This window comes from Oryzias latipes, chromosome 3 (genome assembly GCF_002234675.1).
Source record: "Oryzias latipes chromosome 3, ASM223467v1".
Taxonomy (NCBI): domain Eukaryota; kingdom Metazoa; phylum Chordata; class Actinopteri; order Beloniformes; family Adrianichthyidae; genus Oryzias; species Oryzias latipes.
The window spans coordinates 36,213,709-36,231,184 of record NC_019861.2 but is presented as its reverse complement, the minus strand read 5'-3'; the positions used below and the strand labels follow the sequence as shown (position 1 = coordinate 36,231,184).

The 17,476-nt window shown below is 42.0% G+C and overlaps 1 long non-coding RNA gene across 1 annotated transcript in view; it reads left to right on the top strand.

The window, feature by feature from the left end:
• LOC111947175 overlaps positions 1-12,862 on the top strand; it is a 56,518-nt gene extending 43,656 nt beyond the window's left edge. Inside the window, exon 3 of the long non-coding RNA XR_002873001.1 lies at positions 12,077-12,862. This is a non-coding gene — a long non-coding RNA (uncharacterized LOC111947175). The remainder of the gene's footprint in view (positions 1-12,076) is intronic.
• Positions 12,863-17,476: the final 4,614 nt, after the last annotated feature.

Sequence of the window (17,476 nt, the reverse complement as noted above, 5' to 3'; positions counted from 1 at the left end):
TAATGTAAGCTTTTTACTGTACTGGACAAAAACTATAGTATTTTCAATATTTTTGTCTTGCACACTAAGAAACTCTTCAATCACCTGTCAGTTAGACTTGGGAACATGCGAGCAGGTATCCTGTTTGACTCTTCTTGAGCAAAAGTCTTCTATCTCAGGCTTGAACAAGTCTTCTGCATGTTTGGGATCCCCTGGGATCAGATGCCAATCAGGATTTAGATCGAGGCTCGTGAAAGGATCTTGTGCAGCTTTTTGCCATTGTTGTGTAGTTTTTAGTTCATTGTGTTGTTTAGGCTTATAATCCTGTTGGAATACCAATGTTCTGTGACCGAAACCAAGTTTATATATTCACTGCAGCGTACTCCAGTCTCTTTTTAGATGATCAGCTTATCCTTCTTGGTCTTCCCCTGATGTTGACACCGGGGATGTCGCCTGCGACACCTAAATAACGTACGCTGTTTGACCGTTGACGTGATCACAGTGAATCAGCTAATTCTGACATGCGGAAAGCCGCTTTTCAAATCGGCTTTGCATCTATTTGTTTCAAAGGTTGCACAATGGCACTTTGACCACAGAGTTGAACACTGTCCTTGAATGTCGCTCTGGGTTCTTGGGTTTCTGTAAGTATTACCAGTCTCTAGTTTCCCTCCTGCAGTTTTGTCCAAAGAAGTTGTCTTCAGGTCTTTGGTCTTTAACCTTCTGAATGATGTCTAGTCAGAAGAACATCAAGGTGTTATGATGTTACCAGTAGGGGTGTGACGATAACCGCATCACGTGATGACCTCATCACCGCACGTTTTTTAAAAAAATTTTTTTGAACGTTTTTAAAAAAAAGTTTCTGCATATGGTTAACCGCGACACTGCGCCCCCTGCTGGTTCATCACCGCGGTGATCAAAAATCCCACACCGTCAAAGCTCTAGTTACCAGTCAATTCTGTGGCTGTTGTCACCTTTAAACAGGCAAACTAATTACAGATTTAAAGACTCGCTAAAAACACTTTACCTTAACATATCCCTTTGATCACATTTTTCTGGGGCTTGTTCAATTTTCTTGAGCCTTTCAGAGGAAACTATATCAACATATATATATATTACCTTTGGAACACTAAAGAACGATTTTTTAATAAAATGAGTTATTTTTGCAGCTCATTTTCCTACCCAGAAGTAAGACAATTCGATCTCGGAGGCTCCGCCTTTCTCTCGTGGATGCCGCCCATTTCATGATGTCATCCTAGAGTCAGCCTTGGCAGAGTGTCTGTGTTTCACCTAGGAAAACAAACACGAAAACAAAGTTTGACAAAGATGGATGTGCATATTGTGGATATGTGTTTAGCCGATCACCGCTAACTGCACAGAGAAAGTGTGCATGTGGGTATTACCCCAGGGGCTGTCTGGGTTTTTGGATAGGCACCCCAAGAAAACAAATGGGGCCTAAGACCAAAAAGATTTATTTTGGGGCTCAGGTAAGACGGGGAAAAAGGAGCGTCTGGGAACAACGCGGTCATAGGACAGCAGGTGGAGCAGCAGCCTCTTCACAAGAGAAGAAAGTTATAATATGTCCAACCACAATAGTAAATAATGACAAAAGGGCTCACTTTCTTGTGCGAGGGATGCTCATGGCAGCAGGAGTGCGTGAGGCCAGACCACAGACTGAGAAGGATCATCTTGTTGGGGTTTTGCTTGACATCAGCACGTCTCTCCTCTTGAAAACGTATGGAGAACTAGGGATGGCCTGTTTTACACGGACGCTCTGGAGCTTGTTTGACCTTCGTGAAGCAGAATGGTTCGGCACAATGTTTCGGAGCATGTATCAACTAGCACAGATCACGTGGTTGATGACGCATAAAGCGCCAAATGCATCGTTTGGACGAACCACGGTTCAGATGTCACTTGTGTTTGAACAGTTGGGCGCGCTATTCTCTGTAAAAACAAATGAATCCCGAATGTTTCCCCACCAGTTCTATTGTTTCCCCTGTATTGGAATCAGCATCAGTTCATTGCAGTTTACCATGGCTCCTGGGAAAAAAAAGTACTATGGCTGAGGATCGTTCCAACTCGGTTTCTCCTAATAAGACAATACACTATGAACGTTATTTATAAGGAAAATACTTCTACCAATATATGATGGCAAGAAGTCATTGGAGTAGTGGAGATAGCTCAGTGGAGTAATCACGGCGTCTGCATCCAGAGATCCTGGGTTCAAGATTAGGGTTTTACAATATTTTTTTATATTGCTTTGCGTTTATTTTCTTCATGTGATGTGTGTTTTGCTGTGTCAAGCACTTCTCACAGAAAACATAACTAGTTGTGTTGTTTAACGTTGTTTTTTTTATCATCATTAACAACATTGATTTGTTTTATGTTTTTTCATCATCATTTCCACATTGAAGTGTTACCACGATCTCAGTTGAAGCATATAGATATGTCCAGTTCGCCACCAGATGCAGCTGTTCTGTGTGGTTTCAAAGCCCTGAATGGTTGGTTCATTTTTACTACACAATTAATTCAATTCAATTCAATTCAATTCAATTTTATTTGTATAGCCCAAAATCACAACAACAGTCGTCTCGATGGGCTTCGAAGTAAAACATGAAATCAAAAGGATCACGAATACAAAGAGTTCAATAGAAAAATACTAAAATTAACTAACAAACTGACTAAGCTATACTGGCATCCCTGCCCTTAGACCCCCCTTCGCGGTAAGGAAAAACTCCCAAAAAACCGGATTCCGGAAAAAACGAAGAAACCTCAGGGGTGCCCACATGAAGGAGGGATCCTCCCCCAGGACGGACAGGCGATTTACCAGAAATCTTAGAGAAGAATTAACTTATCTAAATCTACAACTACATATATAAAAGTCCAGCAGACGAGCTTCATCCAGCCGTGGTTGTGGGGACAGTCAAAGGCGCGAGTCGAGCCAGAGACAGGAACCACAGCCAGGTGTAGGAGCAGGAGCAGAGACGAGGTACTCGGTCAGGCACAGAGCAGAGACGAGCCAGAGATGAGCCAGAGGCAGGATCCACAGCCAGGTGTAGGAGCAGGAGCAAAGGCGAGGTACACGGTCAGGAACTGGAGCACAGATGAGCCAATTGGAGTCTGGAAGCACTCCCACTCCCCAGGAGGGGAGAGGAAAAGAGGGACAATACATGAATCGCACTGCACCAAACAGAGGCATGGAGAACTAAATGATAAATTATGATCAAGAATAGAGGAGAGGAAGGGTAGAAGTAAAAACAGGAAAGAGGACAGAACCCCAGTGTACCATAGTTACCCCAGCTTCAACTTCTAGCAGCCTTTTAAAAGAAATAGTTATTATTAAGTTTAATTTAAACAAATTAACATTAAGTTAAATAATCTCTGAATACTAACTAGTCTGACAATAAGCCTGTCCAAAGAGGAATGTTTTCAGTCTAGCTTTGAATGTAGAAACTGAGTCGGCCTCTCTTACATGAGCTGGGAGTTTATTCCATAAAACAGGGGCTTGGTGACTAAACGCTCTACCTCCAATCGTACTTTTACTAATTCTAGGAACCACAAGCAGTCCTGCATTTTGCGAGCGAAGTGTTCTCATTGGATGGTAAGGGACTATGAGGTCCTTAATATAGGATTTACCCTAGGAATTATTAGGAATTACCCCTAGGAAAGCTTCATGGGTCTCCTATTCCCATCCCTATGGAGAACAAAGCAGATTCACATCCCGAAACACTCCTGAGAGGCAACAGGTCAGCACCGGTGGAAGGCAAACCTGAAAGAGAAAGTAGAACGCAGCTCAGAAGCCTGAGACTTTCAGGGTTTGGCAACAGGGCAGAGGCGAAGACGACCTGACACTGACTGAAGTGCTGCAGCTCCTTATGCTGAGATAAGCTGCCAAGGTGGAGTGGCCCAGGATCATGACAGGGGCAGGTGGGTAGGCCTGGCAGCACAGACTCTTCCTGGAAGGGGCTGCTCCTCACTTTGAAGAATGAAAAGAAATAGAACTATAATACAAAGTGAATATTGGATAATATAGGCCCTTTAAAAACAACTTTGTGGAACATTTCAAATCTAAATTTCATTGGTGGATTTTCTGTAAACTTTTATTTTATTACTTTGGTCAGTTCCACATTGTTTCAGTGACCAATATGTTTTTTTTTTGTTCATTAACAGAGGAAACTAACAGTTTTCTTTGTGTTTGTCATTACACAATATAGTAGTGTCATTTTATCAAACTTTTGGGTTCATGGGATTATTATAACAATGATTCTCAGTTGCCCACATTTAGTTTTACACACCACATCCTAACAATGGTCTTTGTGTCAAAACCTGCAGCTTTGTTTCTCTACATCCCTGCAAGGATCTCAAGTCTTCAGTAGAAGACGGAAAAGTCGTTTCTGGACTTAGAAACATATAAATGATTTCAAAAGTTTCCTTTCACAACAGAAATAACCATGCTGAGATCCAAGACCTTTCCCTTTTCCATGATTTGAGTTAAGATCAGATGGTAATAAAACTTTTAGACCGGATGTGATCAACCAAAAGGCCATCTACAAAATGGCGCCAATGGAACTAACAGGTGTGTTTGTTCTACCGGCTTTAGAAGGACAGGAGGCAAAAGAGATAAAGATGTTGAGGTTCTCTTTGAGGAGAGACCAGGATAGATCAGGAATGAATCCATCAGAGGAAGAGTCATGGTAGATGTTTTTGGGCTAAATACAGGGAAGCAGATGGAGACGGTTTGGACACGTTGAGAGGAGGAACAGGAATGATATTGGTAAGAGGATGATCAGGTTGGAGCTACCAGGATAGGTGTAGAGGAAGACCAAAACGGAGGACATGAAGGTGGTTGATGTGAGTGAAGAAGATGCAGAGGACACGGTTGGATGTTGGCAGATGATTTGCTGTGGTGATCCCTAAAGCAAAGAAGAATCTAGGAATTCTGGCAACAACCTCGGGATAAAAATTTGGCTTCAAAACAAAAAAACGATACGTCACATGGCCTCAGGGTTGGTCAGTTTTCACATGTGTATAACATCAACCTGGAAGCTGCTCTGCCAATCCTAGATCCACCTGTAGCTGCTGCTCCACTGAAGCTTCTAGAGTGAAGGATTTTGCTCAGAGGCACCTTAGAAGGGTAGCAAAGTGGGGCAAGCGCTGCTAAGCAATTACCCCAACCTGGTTTAATCCTGAATGTCAAAGAACCCGCGACACTCCTGTCAGGAGTCCATGTCTCCATGCAGCCGTGTTGCAGCAGAGCAAACGGAAAAACTTACCGCTTTATGCAGCTTTGGTTTACGTTTGACCAAAAGCGGACTCATTTTATCCTAAAAAGCAAACGTAAAGATATTTTTAGAGATTTCAACACATCTATGTTCAACTGTGGTCATAAGTTTTTGAGTGATCCAGCAGGGGTAAAAAAGCACCCAGCAGTGACTAGATTCAATAATGTAGTCAGTAATTGTCGCAGTGTAAATACTCTGTGTTTAAGGAACAGCGTGTTTTCATGGCTCCCACAACAGTTTAATCTTCTCCTCATGCTGTGGCGGCTGTTTGTCATGAACGTCACACGGTGACATCCTTTTGCTGTCCCTGTGAACGTATACTGGTGCTCTTCTGTGCATTGACAGTTTTATTCCCCGTGTCAGTTCATGGGTGAAGTGGGTTGTAGAGGCTTGAAAGAGAAAAGAAATCCCTTTATATTTTATCCAATGTCTGCCTTTAGAAATTCAACACTTTTTAATATTGAGTCTAAAAAGAATGTGCTCGAGACTTTACCCTGCTCTCTAGAATTAGTCTGAGGACCGTTTTTAGTCATAAATTATGCACTGAAACAAAGAAATGGTCTCGTTTTTTGTTCTCTCTGCGTACAGACCCGAGCAAGCGCCTTTTAAAAATCTTTAAAATTGTCCATTCAACTCAGAGTTACTGAGTGTAGCAAAATGTCGAAGACATAAAGTCGGGGGAAGATTGAATAAAATAATGCGAGGGGACAGATTAGTCATGGAGTTGAGCCCACACGCTCTTTCAGCCGCCGCACAATGCCACTTTTTATAAGCGGCCCCCATCTCCACAAAGGCTGCGTTCAATATATCGAGAATGATACATGGTCAGACGTGTAATCTCTCTTTGATTCTCGGCTCTCATTCATCCCACAACCTTTTCAGCCCTGACACTGATGAGCTACTGGGCTCGATCTCACACACACAGTCAGACATGCACGCTTATTATCCATCAACAGTGTGCATACCACTAAATGTATGTGTGTCTACGCACTTGCACTGAAAAATGGTAACACGGTTGCATACATCCTTAAGGGAACAACCCCTGGAAAGCTGCGCACTTGAAATGTTCCTCTAGTTTCTCGTCCAATAGTCACCCCTGGATGGGAAAAGAGGTTTTAAATTCAGTTTTTTACTTCTCCAGTTCTCCAGGAGCTACTTGGCTGAGCAGCAAAACATCTTCTACCCAGTCTTTGACCTTTAAAAGTCTAGGAGCCCCAAAGAACTGAGTCTAAGTAGTAAAGAATGACAGGATTCTAATGTTAAAATAGCAAATGCAGGAGCTCATTTCTCTGCATCTATCTAGGATGGGACGTATTTGATTTTAGAATATTATGGATATGAAAGAAAAATGATCTAGAAACTTGATTAACCCTTTACTACAGCAGCTTTAGCTCCAGTGTTGACATTCTTTAAACAACCATAACTCTTTAACTGTTTACGCAATTAACAGAATTGCAATGCATTCTGAAGCTGCGGAAAGCTGCTTTGCAGAGATATGCAACACTTTACAATAGTAAAGCACCATAGCTTAATGTAATAAAGCTGCTTTTTATCTGCGTCAGAATCCGTTGGTACACATTTCTTGGTTTAAATGGTATGCACATCTGAGTATCATCAGCATAACAACACAATCACTAATACTGTCACCTAATGGAATCATATTTGAACTAAACATCATTGGGCCGAGCACAGAGCCTTTGAGATAGACCATAATGTATCTTAATGTGTGAGAAAGACTCATTCTTTACATTAAAAAGTTGAATCTATTGGATAAATATGAGTTAAAGCAGTTCATGTTTAACCAAAGACATGGTCCATAAAATCGACAACAGACACAAGTCTAATGTCTGCAGTCATGAGGAGATTATTGTTAGCAGAGCTTCTTCAGTGTTGTGATCATCATCGAACTGCAACAGTTTCTTCAAAAACTTTAAATTATAAAGATGAGATTAGATAAATGGTTGTAATTGACTAAAGCAGACAATAAAGTAAAGGTTCATAACAGTTTAAAAGCTGTATTAAAAAAAAAGGTTTTACTGTAATTTTGACTCAAAATGGCAACTGCCACTTGTGTCCTAAATTAGAGAACTTGCGATTTTTATGATTGAACTCAAAAATATAAAGATGGTCTAAGACCAGTGTTGGCTTGGCAAAATGACAAAATCCATTGATTTTTACTGGAAAACAATACTAGTCAGTCCTAAGGCGTCTTCCAGCTTTCTGTAGTCCTTACATTTAGTCAAAACACAAACTAAAATAAAGTTGATTTTCATCTTGGCTTTTACAATAACATTTTAATGTATTTTTATTTAAATTTATAATGACAATAAAACACCAATTCTAGAAAACCAAGGCCCAGTGCATTATGGGACATCCCTCTGCAATTTATAAAATACTAATTTTAAAATAAGGCCTTGTACATGATATTGTGCATGCAAATGAAGCGTACATATATGATTTTGATTTGCCTTGACTCTTTTGTTTCCCTCTCAGATCGCACCACCTTTTCTTTTTTCCTGCTGTAGCACCTGTGCCGGCACTATTCATCTTACTGACGAGTCGCAACATGAATGAGTTTTTCTTTTTTTGGTGGGGGAAGAGGAGATGTCCAGATGGCAAAAAAATGAGAAATAAAAAGAGGGAAATGTTGGTTTGAAGGGAGAAAAGGACTTAAGGGGGAAGGAATGGTGGAGAGAAAAACCTTCTTTTGCTAAAATCGTCTCCTTTTCTTTACACTTAGTGTTATCACAGAGGGCACACGGTGGTGTTGGATTAAGGTCTGGGATTTTTTACGCCATATGCCCTGCATTAGAGCTTTTCACATGACCTCCATTGTCATTTCTTTATACTTCAAACAGGAAAATTGTGAAACTCTAATTAGTCTGGATAATTGAGGCCAGATGAAGCACTGCCAATTGGAGCTCGTCTCATGCAAGGTGGAGTGGTTTTGTTCACCGTCTCTTCACGGTGGCCTGGTCTGTCTTTATTTTTCGTTGCCGTCTCTTCCTCTGCTCCTTCACTTAAGCCTCAGCTCCGTTTGAAAAAGTAACCCCCCCCCCCCCCATACAGGATCCGAGGTAAGGGCCTTGTTACTGCAGCAGTTATCCCAATTACAACAGTGTTGAACATGATTACTCGCTGCTGAACTTGTTTTGTCTAATAAAGACTTGCAGAAAGCTGAAAACAAAAGTACTCCTCACAACCTTTTAAATGGACATAAACAGTAACAAGACCTTTTTTAGAGACTATTTCTATGTCATAACAATATTCATATTGTTAGAAAACTGTTTATTTCCACCTCAATTGTAGCACATTTTTGTAAAAACTCATTTTTGGTGGGATGAGCTGCAGATGTGAATATAAATATTTATCAAGTTTTCTTGCCAAACATCTGTATTTGCTGCTGCTCCTCGTTTATAGTTTTTGGTATTCACAGGTGTGATATTCTCTGCCACAGTGGTACGCATGTGTCTGCCCATATCAAGGTCTGAGTAGGACGAATGTTGTGGTCCTTCTGGTTTATATTGCCTCTTCTGAGGCATCTTTTTCAGCTCTACAGGTAAGGGTTATCAGCAGATGTCTAGAAGGATGAGCGTAAAACCACCAGTCAATCAAGAAGCCACCTCTCTATTTAACAGTGAAACACAATTTTGATCATTAGCATAAAATAATTAAATTTGTTGAAAAAAATCCCTACCAGTAACATTTAATGGATGTTAAATCAGACCATAGAGAAAGATATGTGTTTATTTTTATTTTAACATTGCAAGGTTTTATATTGATTTAACTGGGGGTTTGGCTTGCTTGAATGAGCACTCATTATGTGGTTTACTGATAAACTGACCTAGCTTTAAGTAGTTATTTTCAAATCAGCCTAAAGGAGGAAGTAAACAATATGCCTCTTTGGTTGGAACAAAGTGATAGGGCAACCTCAAGTCAGTCTTGAAATTATTTACAGTGAGCCAGCATACAATCTCCAAATGAAAGGCCTGCTTGTATCTAATAGAGCATTTTCAAGACCAGCGTCCAAGTTGGCACCATTTGGTCCCCCCATGTGAACTTAGGAACTACAATTTTATAGTCGAGGCTTGTAGGAGCATATGACCAACAAGCCTCTGTTCAGACCATCCATGACTGACCACACAGCCAGTGTGGTCTCATAAGACTCACTACCAGAAGACCAGTTGTTGCCATCTTGAACATTAGACCCAGTTCTCCTGTTTGCAACTCCAGAATTTAGATTCTGCTTACAGCGTTTGGATCAAAGAGTCAGAGATGGGAGAAAAAGGGATAATGCCAAGTATTACTGATAGGTAGTGCGAAGATGTGTGATAGCATCTTCCTCACTGAGCAATTGAGCCATGCCAATAGTAATATCAAAGTCAAAGTAAAGATATTTTGATAAAATTTCCCAGTAGAAGTCCCAAAGGCTGAAACCAAACCAACCAATTTTAGAGAAACTACCTTCAAATATAGTGGTGGGATTGAATGGACTGATCTGTTTACCTTCTTGACTTCAGTCTCACTCAACACTTGAAGGATCAGTTACAGGTTAAAAACTGGTGGAATAAGGTCATTCCATATCACATTTGTGTGGTTCTTTCACACCCTACAAAGGTTTCTGTTAGTTCAATAAAGAAAAGGGCCAACATGTCTTCAGCATTTCTTCAAACTGCAATTTTCCATCCCATCAAACAAGAATCTAAAAATCTGTCGGTAAGAGATTTTATACCCCTGCGACCGGCATACTGGACTCTGCTGCTCAAGGCTAAACCACCATCGTTACAACAAAGAAATGGCCAACGAAATATCATCTAACCATTCAGAACAAAGCAGGAAAGCAGATATAAAGACATTACAAGGCTTAGCTACCAAGGACTATTCTGCTAATGTAGAAAAACTGAAATAAGTCTACATCAAAAATGTACATATATATAAATGGTAACATAATAATTTAATGATTGATTTTAACTTTAAAATCAAGATATCAAGGGTATCCTTTTATTCACCTTGAGAATACTTCCAATTAAAAAAAAGCATTAATGGTTCATTTGTAAGGGATTCTGATTAAATAATAAAAAATGCTCAGAAGAGAACAGACATAATTTCATAAATCATTAAGAATGATTTTAATGATCACTTAGACTATATTATCTTTTTTTATTTTAAAAAAAACACAAAATGAAAATAAACACATGACTTAAAGAAACAAAACAATGTGCTTGAAAAGTAGTGGGTAGAGGAAAAGTCTTATATTATCCCACCCCTTTTTACAACACCTTATGTTGTACATATTTCTATTTACACTTTTATTTTTAAAGGGGTCCCAAACAAAACACAATATTGCTTGTTTTCGATGTCTGGAGGCTCCGGTTCCAGCATTGATTCAAGTTCTTTGTATGTACAAAAACAAACACATATCCTTTAGAAATGAGCCAAATCTGAAGTTCCCATTTATTCTTGGGCCTTGGAGCACTTTCTATAAACTACACCAACAACAGCTTCCGTGTTTGGAGCTATTTAGGATATTATGGATCAAACTGTTGAAACCCATCGTAGGAGATTAGGTCAGACCAAGAAAAACTGCCTAACTTGTAACTTTCAGTCACCTAACTATCTAAAAAAGTTGACCCAAAGACGAGTCAGTAACTGTTGTCATCCTGGATGAGTTTGCAAAAACTCAAGAACCACCAAAGGAGTCAGACTTAACTCAGAATGTTTCAGATTATTGTGTCTGCAGTTTTGCTTTTTAAATGTTGTTATAAAAACCTGGGGTCAAATATATGAATCCTTCAGGGACAAAACAGTAATAATATCCTGATTCTGACATCAAATATTGCTACACAAACCTTTTACTCATCCTGAGAACTCGAGTTATGATAATCACATTTCCAAGAAGTTTCTGGTTCACACGCAGCCTTCCCTCAATGGCCTGTCATTCAGCACAGCCTCACAAGAAACAAGACACTTTTTACTTTATTTTTGGACCAGATGCAAATAAAACAATAGCTCAGGGATTCAAGAGAAAAGAGGAGAGGGAGAAGAAAGACAGAAAGAGAGGATGAAATCATCAAGGAAATGATTGTAGTGAGGTTGAGTCTATTTGCTTCACACCAAAGGGGGTTAAGACAGGGTTTGGCTGGTGAAGAGAAGCCAACAGAGACACAAAGAACCAAATCTAATAAGTTTTTCAGGCATTGTTTAGAATCCCTAACAAGGGGGGACTTTGAACAACAAGGAACATCATTTGGATTTCCTCCCCTCCCTGTGTTTTCCATGTACCCAAGCACACATAAATAGCTATCTTAACAACTTGATGCTATTTTGAAAAGGGGCTGTTTCTCCCCATGGATTTCCATGAGTGAGGCAATTTACTGGCGAACAGGTGCATTTTTAATGCTTTCATACAATTAAAACAGAATTCACCTTCCCTTTTTCCCTTTCCTGTTTGCAGAGGCGCCCTCTTTTCATACCAGGTTGAATTGATTTAGTTTGTCTAATTAAACTCAGAATAAGATGTTAATTACCTAACAAGGTCACCTCTCGCTACCACCATATTTACCATTGGTATCCTTTCTTCAACAGTATTTTCTACAAGGATTCAAAGAGAGGGGGAAAGAATGATGTTAATTGCCTATATGCAGTGTCCCATTTTTGAATCCTCTCCCTTCTTTGGCTCCTTTTAAGCTTTGAGAAAATGGGGATTCATTGTGTCATTGTTCTTCTCTGTCTAGTGCTCTAACTCAGAAACAATGTGTCAACTCATCACAATATGGGCTTTGTCTGCATTTACCAAGTTTTCCATACTCCATCTGCAGCAAAGAGAAGAACGGTTTGTTTAGAGTCAGCCAGCATTTCAACCGCTGCACTCTGCAGTGAAGCTGCTCTTCCATAGAGAATCTTGGACAAGACTGGACCTTCTGGAGCTCCTCACTTTCCAGATGCACTGAGGATAAAGAGGAAGGCACCTCCTCCAAGTTTTTATTTACTAGTCTATGCATTTCACTGCAAGACCTTCTGGAACAAGCTATCATTTCTGAAGCTATATAATAAAGCATTTTAAGGCCTCTAACAGTCTGAACAGAGCTGAATCGCCGACTTTTTTTAATCTAAAGTGTAGAAAATTTGTTTTTGGGACTCCAGAGAACCACAGAGATCTATCACCCAAACCATAGAGAAACTAGTGAAAATAGGAGAACCTTCCTGAACGTGCAGCCAGTGAGTCCAGGAAAATAACTAGGACTTACCCAAGAGGCCACCAAAGAAGCAGAAGATGGAGAAAGTGAAGACCTCAGTTCAGGAGAGAGTTCATGATCCAACAGTCAGAAAGGGACTTTTGGACAAACATGGATCAGTGGGATCCCAGGTTGCACATCTGACAAAAACATCTTAATAAAAAGCTGGATTCAGAATAACAGCATTTCAGAATAACATCAGAGGACCAATCAGACTTGGAGGTGACAGTGTTATGGTGTGGGTCTGCTCCGTTATAATCGATGACAATTATTTCTGATCTCTTCCAAAAAAATCTAGAACAGGGCCTGCAGCTCTGGAGCCACATGTGACTGTTTGAGCTCTCCATTGAGGCTTTCTGGTTGAAGAATAATAAAATGTTTTTAATTTTAAAAAGTTGCTGTAAATTTAAAAAGTAAGTAAGTAGTAAAGTAAACTAACTCAAACTTCATTCCAGTCATTCACCAACAGTTGAAGGACAGTACGCATCACTCCTGACTCTGGTAGCCATAAAACTCCATCCACCAATCCTTCGGTGTTTTCCAAAGTAAAACCAAAACACGGGATAGATTTTTTAGCTCTGTGTACCACAGAAAATAAGCTAATTCAGAGTTTATACTTATGCCACACCGCATTATACGGCAGATTTTTTAATTTTGAAAAATTCAAAGAATTCAATTGTGCCTTATGGTCACTTGATAAGCTCTTATTTATTTTTAATTCATTCGAGGTATACATTTCTGGCTAAGAAATACCTCAAATAATAAAATAAATGGGTGTTATTTTTATCATTACTGCTGACATCACACTATACTACTACATTTGCTGTATTGAGACGATCCTTTGTGGCACAAGATGTCTTTTATTTTGAAAGGAAGGCATGTGAAGTTATAAACTTTAATAATTTGAAAAAAGGCTATTTATTCTTTAAGTTTTATTTATGTCAAAGAGCAATACTTCATTTCATTTATCATAATTGTTCCAAAAACGGTTGCACGGTGGTGCAGTGGTTTGCGCTCTTGCCTCACAGCAAGAAGGCCCCCGGTTCAAGTCCCGGCTGGGGGACATGAAAAACACAACATCAATGGGGGACCTAGGCAAACAGATGAGAGCTGAGGGCCTCTTGTGTTGGACATATTTTATTTTAACAAGAGGGGTTATTCATCTTCAGACAAACCAAAGGTATGTCTGAATAAACCCCTTTTGTAATTGAGGCCAAACTTTATTAATTTCAATCATGTTTGAAAATCTTTGGTGTTGGACCGGACGGAAAAGGAAAGAGGGGAAGAAGAGAGAGGGACGTTAGAGAGAGGGGGGGGGTAGGAGGGTGATAATAGGAGGGGAAGGGGGGTAAGACCATGAAGCAGCATAGAGCAGACAGGTTTACTGGTTGTTTATCACTACGGTACGGTTCAAATGTAGTACAGAAAGGGCGGGGCCTGTTCACACACACTCAAATATTATCAACACACCTGCTAGCCGCAAAAATGTCCACATGTCAACATGCACACAAAACAGATAGTGTTCACGAACGCATACCTATGCCTTTAAACCAACTAGTGTGAAATCTTTCATTTATTCAATCATGCAAACTATTAGTGCAAAGGTGAGCTAACACCTGTGCTCAAGTGAGTATTTATGTTCTTATAAAATGGATGGTGGAATTTGAAAAGGAGGAGGAGGAGCGCCCAGCCACCCCCACACCCAGACCCCCGCCGCAGCAGCAGCAGCAGCCGGAATTCCCCCAACGCCACACGGGAACAGGCAGGGAACAACCGCCCCCCGGGCGACCAAGACCGCCACCCAGGCCAGGGCCAGCAGGACCGCCGCGAGGCCCCCAGAGCCAGAGAGCAGGGAGGCGCAGAGGGAAAGAGAGCGCCGCCCCAGCCCAGCCAGGAAAGCAGCCCCCCGCCGCGCCGGAAGAGCCCAACGCAGGGCCCCACCGGAGAGGGACACCCACAGCCCCAGACGAGCACCCCACCACCACCCAGGAGTTCCGGGCATCCCCCCGCCCCGACCCCAGGTACGAGCCAGGACCCCCCAAGGGAGACCCGCTCCGCACTCCAGGCAGCCACCCACCCGGCCCACGGTTGGTCCAGGTAGGAGCAAGGCAGGGGCCCGCCGCCCCCGCCCAGGAGGGGGGAACCCCGGGGAAAAAAGGGCGGCCCACAAGGGGTGTTATAAATATGGCCCGACCAGGCTCGGCCATGTTGGAAGTTTGGCGGGGCCCAGCGCCCAGGGGCAAGGACCAGGACCCACCCCCCAGGGACACGAACACCCCCGGCTCAGGTGTAATATGAACCCCCCCACCGCGCGGAGAGAGCACCGCCGGGCCCAGGGAGCCGGCACCCAAGGGACACGGCCGCCATCGCCAAGGGGCCCGCACCCCCCACCAGGGAAGGGGTAGGGGACAGATGGACCCAGGTCCCACCTTCCTTGTAAAATGTGTGTGCGTGTATGGGTGTTTGAGAGGGTGTTTGTGTGCATGTGTGTGTGTTTATGTTTGAATGTATATATTGAAGGGGGAGGGGTGTGTGTACTAAGGGGGGTGCAGTTAAAATTGGCGAGTAGGGCACTAAGGGGACATCTCCTGATTACTCACAGTGATGTCCCCTCACCCTCCACACCAAGGGGCCCTAAATGTCTAAGGTGCGGTTAAAATTGGCGGGTAGGGTGCCAGGAGGACATCTGCTGCTTGCTTGCAGTGATGTCCAAGCACCCCCCCTACCAAGGACCCTACATGTCTAAGGTGCAAATAAAACCGAAAGAGGGGGGGCCCACTCCATACGGCAACCATAGGAGGGGGGCCACTCCCAAGTAGCCCCCCCCCCAAGGCGCATCGCAGGCTAGACCCCCCACCCCCTCACCCTAATATGAGGTTATATAAGGAAGGGGGTAAGTTGGGGACAGCTGGTAGACTGTCCCCCGGTGGTCAAACAGCCGTCCCCCAGCAAAGGGGCCAGGGCCACCCAGCCCAGGGGCCCCACCCCCGGAGGCGCCGACACCCCAGGCCCGGCACCACCCACCCCACACAGAGAGAGAGGAGCCAGAAAGCGTCGCTTCCTGTGTGGAGTTTGCATGTTCTCTCCGTGCATGCGTGGGTTTTCTCCGGGATCTCCGGGTTCCTCCCACCGTCCAAAAACATGCTTAATAGGTTGATTGGCAACTCTAAATTGTCCATAGGTGTGAGTGTGAGAGCGAATGGATGTGTGATTGAGGATATTCTACCCTGCGACAGACTGGCGACCAGTCCAGGGCATCCCTTGCCTACGCCCAAGTGGCCGGGATAGGTAAAGAAGATGAATGAATGTTCCAAAAACATTTATACAAATCAGTGTCTTTGTTTTTAAATGGTGAAATAAGACTTTGTGGCTCCTGTTGTGTTGTTGTCGGTGAGAAATAGACCCGACTGGCTCTTTAAGTGTTGAAGGTTGCAGACCCTGGTCTAGCCAGCAGCAGAACAATTGTCAAACACTGTAGCCGGTCTGCTTCGGAATTGATCAACAGTTCTGGAGTGTTCTAGTTTACATTTGGACTTCAGTGTCAGGGGTGTTGAAGTTGAGCACACATTTAAAACAATTGAACTAGTCAAGCGGCGGACTGATTAATGTGCATTGAAAATAACCTTGTTGCATGAATTTAACATGAAATAACATTCTGAGGGCTCTGACCATTTAAATCATCAAGGCAAAGGTGACTTTGCAGCAAAAAGAAATTCAGCGTAAATGACAGACTTCATGAGACACTTGGAAGATGTGGCCCAAATATAAAGTGTGATGGATATTCGCTGTTAGAAAACACAGATAATCTTTTATTTATTGAACTGGACGATCCATCTTTTGTTTCCATGACGGAGTACAAGACGTAAAGGCTTTTTTAGTATCCAGTGCGACAGGAGAGCGTGAGCAGAAATACTGTAATGAGTAGCAAGAAGAGGAGGGTAATGAGAAGAAGAGAAAGAGGGGGTTTTTGTGGTCGTGCAGTACAAGAGCAGGAAGGGGCTGGGAGGTAAATTAGGCATGTAAAGAGAGGTTGATATAAAGTGACTGAGTGTGGTGACCTCCTGCCAAGAATCGGCTTCTTCTCCCAGAAATGTTCTTCCTTCAGAAAATACCGTCTTCTAATTTTTATGCTACATTTTCCATCACTCTGCACAGACACAAATTCTTCCAGCTGTTTTTTTTAGAGGCCTTTCTTCTCTACATCTACACAGTGCAGTGAGCAGAAACACGCCATACAATCAAATCAGAGCAAGAACCAAGTGTGTTTTTAATAAATTACCTTTTCTAAAGTGTTGAAAGCAAAGAAAACTTTAAAGCTTTGTGACAACAAAGAAAAACAGACGGTTCTTTTAGGTAAATTAAAAGCAGGAAATGTGAAAGGGATTTTTAAGCATGAATAGTTTTTTGAACTTTTCCAAACAAGGTCCAATTTAGAGGTTTTTTATTCTTAAAAAGTCCTCATCTACCTGTGTTATCAGTCATTTAAAGTTCCTTTTATTAAAAACTTTGGAGAGAAAAATAGAGTGCAAAGTGCTTTACAGGTGTAGGAAAATCAAATAAGCCATACCCATACCCGCCAATCCTCCAAATATCCCAACATACACGAGGCTCGTCTTGGAATACCCTAAGAAAAGACCTAACAAGAGATCCATTAGTCTCAGTTGCCCCAAACAGCCCCCACAGCTAGAACCAACAATGTCCCCAATTTAGATGGCTCTGACTGAGGAACAAGAGAGAAACAGAAGGTTCAAATTCTCACAAACATACAATATAAAGTAACTAAACCATATATAACAAAAACAATAAATAAGTAAATGTTAGTAATTGCATCAGATATTCCCACAAAACCCTCAGTTTATTTAGGGCTGTCAAGTCTTTCCAGGGTCCTGCCCGCTAACTCACCAGGTAGTGATTGGTGCACAACTCAGGAACTTCCATTACCTGACAACCTTTCCTAGACAACAAGGTCATCTGAAATGACTA